The sequence below is a fragment of the Ranitomeya variabilis genome, chromosome 1 (genome assembly GCF_051348905.1).
Source record: "Ranitomeya variabilis isolate aRanVar5 chromosome 1, aRanVar5.hap1, whole genome shotgun sequence".
NCBI classification, from domain to species: Eukaryota; Metazoa; Chordata; class Amphibia; order Anura; family Dendrobatidae; genus Ranitomeya; species Ranitomeya variabilis.
In genome coordinates this window covers 1,119,943,977-1,119,953,516 of record NC_135232.1, presented here as the reverse complement: position 1 = coordinate 1,119,953,516, position 9,540 = coordinate 1,119,943,977, and positions in this window count along the sequence as shown.

Sequence of the window (9,540 nt, the reverse complement as noted above, 5' to 3'; positions counted from 1 at the left end):
TGTCGATCGCTGCAGCGTCGCTGTTTGGTCGCTGGAGAGCTGTCACACAGACCGCTCTCCAGCGACCAACGATGCCGAAGTCCCCTGGTAACTAGGGTAAACATCGGGTTGCTAAGTGCAGGGCCGCGCTTAGTAACCCGATGTTTACCCTGGTTACCAGCGTAAAATGTAAAAAAAACAAACAGTACATACTTACATGCGTCCCCCGGCGTCCGCTTCCTGGACTGACTGAGCGCCGGCAGTAGCAGGGCACAGCGGTGACGTCACCGCTGTGCTGTGCTTTCACTTTCACTTTGCGGCGCTCATTCAGTGTGGGAAGCAGACGCCGGGGGACGCATGTAAGTATGTACTGTTTGTTTTTTTTACATTTTACGCTGGTAACCAGGGTAAACATCGGGTTACTAAGCGCGGCCCTGCGCTTAGTAACCCGATGTTTACCCTGGTTACCAGTGTAAAATATCGCTGGTATCGTTGCTTTTGCTGTCAAACACAACGATACACAGCGACCTAGTGACCAAATAAAGTTCAGACCTTCCAGCAGCGACCAGCAATTTCAGAGCGGGATCCAGATCGCTGCTGCGTGTCAAACACAGCGATATCGCTACCTAGGACGCTGCAACGTCACAGATCGCTGGTTATATCACTGCGACGTTGCTCAGTGTGACGGTACCTTTTCTCTCTACCTCTCAGACTACAAACAAAAGTAAAAGTGTCTGGGGGATTAATGGAAAAACAAAGAGTGTAAATGGTGGAGTGTGTAGTGATAGACAGCTGAGCATGCAGAAATCCTTTCTACTGCACTACAAAATTATTGGAAGTCTACTTTTTACATTGAAAAATAAGTGAACTTTTGATTCTACGAATCCAATACTTCCATCAAAGTCAGAGACAAAGTTTAGGTCCATAAATTTGTAAATACATACAGTAGATATTCTATGAATATTTTACATATTCTATTCGATTTGCAAGATTCACCAGAGTTCAGCTGGGAAATAAAATATGCATTGAATTTACTCAAATCGAATTGTTGCCAAAAGCTTTTTATTATGCTCTGAGGATTCTCCAAACCACAGAGAAGTGAGAAGAGAGCGGACAAAAATTATTAGGCTCACCTCATCCAACAACTCCCCATTCAATCCTCCTCAGGTTTGCTTTCCTTCTCTGGCTCCAGTCTTCTCTTCTGTTTTAAGTCGCCTTCAATCTTTGGCATCTAGGGAACATAGTAGGCCTCACATAACACAGTGATCCTCTCAAGATCTCCTTCTCTACTCCCCTCTTATCTCTTCTTCCCACAACCGCATCCAAGACTTCTCCCGTGCTTCCCCCATACTCTGGAACTCTCGACCCCTAAACACATCAGACTCTCGCCTACCACAGAAACCTTCAAAAGGAACCTGAAAACCCACCTCTACTGACAAGCCTACAACCTGCAGTGATCCCCAGTCTACTGAAATGCTGCACAACCAACTCTACCCTCTCCCAGTGTATCCTCACCCATCCCCTGTAGACTGTGAGCCCTCGCGATCAGCATCCTACCTCCTTCTGTACCTGTGGGTGCCTTGTATTGCTCATGTTTATTGTACTTGTCTCCTCATATGACCCTTTTTTTTCACATGTAGAGCACCATGGAATAAACGGCACTATAAAATGAATACTAATTTCAGTTGAGGCCCAAAAACTGGGGACGGAAGTAAATACAGAAGCCATAGGGAGGAAGTGAGTACTGTGCAGGGAGTACTGGCCCCAGTTGCGGAGAGTTGAGAATATTGTCTGTTTATTTTTAACCGCTTTCCAACCATTAAAAGAATCAAGACATCAAGCTGCCATTTTCTTTATTTAATCATTCAGCAAAAAAAAATTGGGTCCTGGTGTTTTCTAGGTTTTGGGATGTACTGTAATTACAACATTGTATATAGTTTTCAACAAATCTCTTGTCAAATTCCCTCTTAAAAAAAATCAAGTTATTAGAGAAGTAAAACCGGTTTAGTTATTTATGAATACAAACAAGTCAGGGGTGTAAATACCATTGGCACAATCTGTGTGGCTGAACAGGGTCCAAGAAGTAAGGAGGCCCACTTCCACGCGTTTCACATGAGCACTGAATGATTAGTAATAGATTGCTCTATGTGCATAGTCTGTTATTGTCCTTGATGATTTGCTGATGAAAATGATGATCTTTTGTAGAAACCAAAAATCATTTCACCTTATAATCGAACAACTTGCTTGTTTGTTAGGTGATGGGCAGCCTGTTAACATTGAATGATTATCATTAATCAAGCATTCTTAGGAAAGCTCGTTCACAATAATCAGGCAACGTAGTTGAATCTTTATGCGGCAAATGTTTGATTTTAAAATTGTGATAAACATCTGGTTAACCCTCACCGAAACTTAAGGAAACCCAATTGTGCTCTTGTGCCTGCCTATACTGTAATGCAGTCATACCCTAGAGCTCTGAATGTAGGGGGGACCAGTCAATGTGAATGAGAAGTCACCTGAAAACAAACTATTACCCTCTTGAAATGGATCATCAGTAACGTCTGTTTCAATGGCTGGGTCGGTATTTGCTTTCTCTGTTTTCAGTGCTCACTGACAGTGCGCTCTCTTACCATTTCGTCCCTTCACATTAGATCTGACCCGGGAGTGCACTGTCACTGCATATTCGAAGGAAATTTGCACGTAGAGCAGGGAGCTCTTATTGAGCATACTTTGGGATTGACAACGGGCATATGCACAATACAGCAGGGACTAGTCCAGCTCCTCAAACCAATGTCACTAATGATGTTTCATTTCAGTGTGGGACAGAGCATGCACTGGGGATTCTCAAATGAAATGTCATTGGAACGGAAGTAAAAAAGAAAAAAAAATCAGGAAGCTAGCAGAGAGGGAATGGTATGGAATTTTTAATTGAAATATATTAGAAAAGCTATTAGGTTGTTGAATTACTAAGATGTTTAGGATAAATCCTTGCTAGAAGGTGCAAGCAACATGTAAGGGATACCTTTAACCTCTTCACGACCAGAGGTATTTAGTTTGTGCTTTCATTTTTTGCTCCCCTTCACAAAGCCATTTTTTTTATTTTTCGGTCAGATTGGTCATGTGAGGTCTTATTTTTTGTGAGATGAGTTGTACTTTTGAACACCATTAACATATCATGTACTGGAAAATGGGGAAAAAAATCCCAAGTGTGGTGAAATTGCAAAAAAGTGCAATTCCAGGGTTGTATTTATTTTTTTATTTACCATGTTCACTAAAAGCTGACACTGATTGACCTGTCATTATGATTTTCCAGGTTGCTACAAGTTCGTAGAACCAAACATGTATAGGTTATTTTTAATTTTAGTGGAGAAAAAAATCCAAATTTTGGTTAAAAAATAAAAAAAAATTAAAAATAAATGTTGACACCTGGGGAATAGTGAGGGCTTATTTTTTGCTTGCCGAGCTGACGTTTTTCTTGATACCATTTTGGTGAAGATACGATCTTTTGATCGCCCATTGCTTCATTTTATTGCAGTGTGGCGGTGACCAAAAACACTTAATTTTGATGCTTTGAATTTTTTCTTGTTATGCCATTTAGCGTTAGGGTTAATTTTTATTATATTGATAGTGCAATTTTGAACACAGCGATAACAAATGTGTATATTTGATTTTTATTTTTTTTTTATTTTATTTTTTTAAATTGTTTCGTTTTGAATGGGGTGAATGGGGGTGATTTGAGCTTTTGTTTTTTGTTAATTTTTTAAATGTTTTTAAAAACTTTTTGCATGCTTCAATAGTCTTCATGGGAGACTAGAAGCTGCAGTTGTCTGATCGCCTCTGATGCATACAGGCGATGATCAGATCACCTGTGTGTAGAAGAAATGCTCACTTTCTATGAGCATTGACCACTGGGCGGTGCTCATAGCAATCCAGGTAATATTATTAATTATTATTAGAGCACCTTTTATTCCATGGCGCTTTACAAGTGAGGGATATACATAATAAAAACAAGTACAATAATCTTGAACAATACAAGTCACAACTGGTACAGGAGAAGAGAGGCCCCTGCCCACGAGGGCTCACAATCTACAAGGGATGGGTGAGGATAGAGCTGGTTGTGTAGCGGTTTGGTCGATCGGTAGTTACTGCAGGTTGTAGGCTTGCCGGTAGAGGTGGGTCTTCAGGTTCTTTTTGAAGGTTTCGATGGTAGGTGAGAGTCTGATATGTTGTGGTAGAGAGTTCCAGAGTAGGGGTGATGCGCCAGAGAAATCTTTTATACGATTGTGGGAAGAGCAGATTAGAGGGGAGTAGAGAAGGAGATCTTGCGAGGATCGGAGGTTGCGTGCAGGTAAGTACCGGGAGGCAAGGTCACAGATGAATGGAGGACACAGGTTGTGGATGGCTTTGTATGTCATGGTTAGGCTTTTGTACTGGAGTCTCCGGGTAATGGGGAGCCAGTGAAGGGTGTTGTGAATTTGCTTTTTGGCTCCCTCTAGTGGTTACTAGTTATTTGACTCTGGGTTTTTCTGTCATCCCTTGTATTCTCACCTGGGTCGTTAGTTCAGGGGTGTTGCTATATAAGCTCCCTGGACCTTCAGTTCAATGCCTGGCAACGTAGTAATCAGAGCTAATCTGCTGTGCTCTTGTCTACTGATCCTGGTTCCTGCTAGATCAAGCTAAGTCTGCTTCTTTGCTTTTTTGCTATTTGTTTTGATTGCATTTTTGTCCAGCTTGTCCTAAACTGTTCCTGACTTTGCTGGAAGCTCTAGGGGGCTGGCGTTCTCCCCCCGGACCGTTAGTCGGTTCGGGGGTTCTTGAATTTCCAGCGTGGATTTTGTTAGGGTTTTTGTTGACCATATAAGTTATCTTTCTATATTCTGCTATTAGTGAAGCGGGCCTCTCTTTGCTAATCCTAGTTCATTTCTGTGTTTGTCATTTCCTCTTACCTCACCGTTATTATTTGTGGGGGGCTTGTATCCAACTTTGGGGTCCCTTTCTCTGGAGGCAAGAGAGGTCTTTGTTTTCCTCTTCTAGGGGTAGTTAGATTCTCCAGCTGGCGCGAGTCATCTAGCGATCAACGTAGGCATGATCCCCGGCTACTTCTAGTGTTGGCGTTAGGATTAGATATATGGTCAATCCAGTTACCACTGCCCTATGAGCTGGATTTTTGTATTTTGCAGACTTACTAGTGCCTCTGAGACCCTCGCCATTGGGGTCATAACAGTTTGCCAGGCCAGTATTAAATGTTTAATGCATTGCAGAAGTGGGATTATAAGAAAGAAAGTTCTGAGTTTTTTTTTTTCCTCTCTTTTTTTTTTCTTTTCCCCTTTACCTTTGAGTGGCTTAAGCTTGCTGCAGACATGAATGTCCAGACCCTGATTACAAGTGTGGACCAGCTTGCTGCTCGTGTGCAGGGCATACAAGATTATGTTACCAGAAATCCTAGGTCAGAACCTAAGATACCGATTCCTGAACTGTTTTCCGGAGACCGATTTAAGTTTAGGAATTTCAGGAATAATTGTAAATTGTTTTTGTCCCTGAGACCCTGTTCATCTGGAGACTCCGCTCAGCAAGTAAAAATTGTTATTTCGTTCTTACGGGGTGACCCTCAAGATTGGGCTTTTTCGTTGGCGCCAGGAGATCCGGCATTGGCTGATATTGATGCGTTTTTTCTGGCGCTCGGTTTACTTTATGAGGAACCCAATCTTGAGATTCAGGCAGAAAAAGCCTTGCTGGCTATGTCTCAGGGCCAGGACGAGGCTGAAGTGTATTGCCAAAAATTTCGGAAATGGTCCGTGCTGACACATTGGAACGAGTGTGCACTGGCCGCAAATTTTAGAAATGGCCTTTCTGAAGCCATTAAGAATGTGATGGTGGGTTTTCCCATTCCCACAGGTCTGAATGATACCATGGCCCTGGCTATTCAAATTGACCGGCGGTTGCGGGAGCGCAAAACCGCAAATTCCCTCATGGTGTTGTCTGAACAGACACCTGATTTAATGCAATGTGATAGAATCCTGACTAGAAATGAGCGGAAAATTCATAGACGCCGGAATGGCTTATGCTATTACTGTGGTGATTCTGCACATGTTATCTCAGCATGCTCTAAACGTATAACTAAGGTTGTTAGTCTTGTCACCGTCGGTAATTTGCAACCTAAATTTATTCTGTCTGTAACTTTGATTTGCTCACTGTCGTCTTATCCTGTTATGGCGTTTGTAGATTCAGGTGCTGCCCTGAGTCTTATGGATCTCTCATTTGCTAAGCGCTGTGGTTTTATTCTTGAACCATTAGAAAATCCTATCCCTCTTAGGGGTATTGATGCTACGCCATTGGCAGAAAATAAACCGCAGTATTGGACACAGGTTACCATGTGCATGACTCCTGAACACCGCGAGGAGATACGTTTTCTTGTTCTACATAAAATGCATGATTTGGTTGTTTTGGGTCTGCCATGGTTGCAGACCCATAATCCGGTCTTGGACTGGAAGGCTATGTCTGTGTCAAGTTGGGGCTGTCGTGGTATTCATGGGGATTCCCTGCCCGTGTCTATTGCTTCTTCTACGCCTTCGGAAGTTCCGGAGTATTTGTCTGATTATCAGGATGTCTTTAGCGAGTCCAGGTCCAGTGCATTGCCTCCCCATAGGGAATGTGACTGTGCAATAGATTTGATTCCAGGCAGTAAGTTTCCTAAGGGAAGACTGTTTAATCTGTCGGTACCTGAACATACCGCTATGCGTTCATATATCAAGGAGTCTCTGGAGAAAGGACATATCCGTCCGTCTTCCTCCCCTCTTGGTGCTGGATTCTTTTTTGTGGCAAAAAAGGACGGATCTTTGAGGCCTTGTATTGACTATCGGCTTTTGAATAAGATCACTGTCAAATTTCAGTATCCTTTGCCGCTGTTGTCAGATTTGTTTGCCCGGATTAAAGGTGCCAAGTGGTTCACCAAGATAGACCTTCGTGGTGCGTATAACCTTGTGCGCATTAAGCAAGGAGATGAATGGAAAACTGCATTCAATACGCCCGAAGGTCATTTTGAGTACTTGGTGATGCCTTTTGGGCTCTCTAATGCGCCTTCAGTTTTTCAGTCCTTTATGCATGACATTTTCCGGAAGTATCTGGATAGATTTTTGATCGTTTATCTGGATGATATTCTGGTTTTTTCTGATAATTGGGACTCGCATGTGGAGCAGGTCAGGATGGTCACCCCCGGAGCTTTTTCCGTTTTTCCGTTTTCGTTTTTCGCTACCCTCCTTCCCAGAGCCATAACTTTTTTATTTTTCCGTCAATTTGGCCGTGTGAGGGCTTATTTTTTGCGGGACGAGTTGTACTTTTGAACGACATCATTGGTTTTAGCATGTCGTGTACTAGAAAACGGGAAAAAAATTCCAAGTGCAGTGAAATTGCAAAAAAAGTGCAATCCCACACTTGTTTTTTGCTTGGCTTTTTTGCTAGGTTCACTAAATGCTAAATCTGACCTGCCATTATGATTCTCCAGGTCACTACGAGTTCATAGACACCTAACATGACTAGGTTATTTTTCACCTAAGTGGTGAAAAAAAATTCCAAACTTTGCAAAAAACAAAACAAAACAAAATTGCGCCATTTTCCGATACTCGTAGCGTCTCCATTTTTCGTGATCTGGGGTCAGGTGAGGGCTTATTTTTTGCGTGCCGAGCTGGCGTTTTTAATGATAGCATTTTGGTGTAGATACGTTCTTTTGATCGCCCGTTATTGCATTTTAATGCAATGTCGTGGCGACCAAAAAAACGTAAATCTGGCGTTTCGAATTTTTTTCTCATTACGCCATTTAGCGATCAGGTTAATGCTTTTTTTTATTGATAGATCGGGCGATTCTGAACACGGCGATACCAAATATGTGTAGGTTGGGTTTTTTTTTTATTGATTTATTTTGATTGGGGCGAAAGGGGGGTGATTTAAACTTTTATATTTTTTTTATTTTTTTCACATTTTTAAAAACTTTTTTTTTTTACTTTTGCCATGCTTCTATAGCCTCCATGGGAGGCTAGAAGCAGGCACAGCCCGATCGGCTCTGCTACATAACAGCGATCATCAGATCGCTGTTATGTAGCTAAAATACAGGTGTGCTGTGAGCGCCGACCACAGGGGGGCGCTCACAGCCACCGGCAATCAGTAACCATAGAGGTCTCAAGGACCTCTATGGTTACCTTCCTGACTCATCGCCGACCCCCGATCATGTGACGGGGGTCGGCGATGCGCTCATATCCGGCCGCACGGCCGGATGCGGTAGTTAAATGCCGCTGTCTGCGTTTGACAGCGGCATTTAACTAGTTAATAGCGGCGGGTGATCGCGATTTCACCCGCCGCTATTGCGCGCACATGTCAGCTGTAAAAAACAGCTGACATGTCGCGACTTTGATGTGCGCTCACCGCCGGAGCGCACATCAAAGCGGGGGTCCCGACATGTGACGTACTATACCGTCACATGTCGGGAAGGGGTTAAGATTTTGCGTGAAAATTCTTTGTTTGTCAAGGGCTCAAAGTGTCTCTTTGGTGTACAGAAGGTTCCCTTTTTGGGGTTCATTTTTTCCCCTACTGCTGTGGAGATGGACCCAGTCAAGGTCCGAGCTATTCTTGATTGGACTCAACCCTCGTCAGTTAAGAGTCTTCAGAAGTTCTTGGGTTTCGCTAACTTCTACCGTCGTTTTATCGCTAATTTTTCTAGCATTGTGAAACCTTTGACGGATATGACCAAGAAGGGCTCCGATGTAGCTAACTGGGCTCCTGCTGCCGTGGAGGCTTTCCAGGAGTTGAAACGCCGGTTTACTTCGGCGCCTGTTTTGTGCCAGCCTGATGTCTCACTTCCCTTTCAGGTTGAGGTGGATGCTTCAGAGATTGGAGCAGGGGCCGTTTTGTCGCAGAGAGGCCCTGGTTGCTCTGTTATGAGACCTTGTGCCTTTTTCTCTAGGAAGTTTTCGCCTGCTGAGCGAAATTATGATGTGGGCAATCGGGAGTTGTTGGCCATGAAATGGGCATTTGAAGAGTGGCGTCATTGGCTCGAGGGTGCTAAGCATCGTGTGGTGGTCTTGACTGATCACAAAAATCTGATGTATCTCGAGTCTGCTAAACGCCTGAATCCTAGACAGGCCCGCTGGTCATTGTTTTTCTCCCGTTTTGACTTTGTGGTCTCGTATTTACCAGGTTCTAAGAATGTGAAGGCTGATGCTCTCTCTAGGAGCTTTGTGCCTGATGCTCCTGGAGTCGCTGAACCTGTTGGCATTCTTAAGGAGGGAGTTATCTTGTCTGCTATTTCTCCTGATCTGCGACGTGTGTTGCAGAGATTTCAGGCTGGTAAGCCTGATTCTTGTCCACCTGACAGATTGTTTGTGCCTGATAAGTGGACCAGCAGAGTCATTTCCGAGATTCATTCCTCAGTGTTGGCAGGGCACCCGGGAATTTTCGGCACCAGAGATCTGGTGGCCAGATCCTTTTGGTGGCCTTCCTTGTCAAGGGATGTACGGTCATTTGTGCAGTCCTGTGGGACTTGTGCTCGAGCTAAGCCTTGCTGTTCTCGTGCCA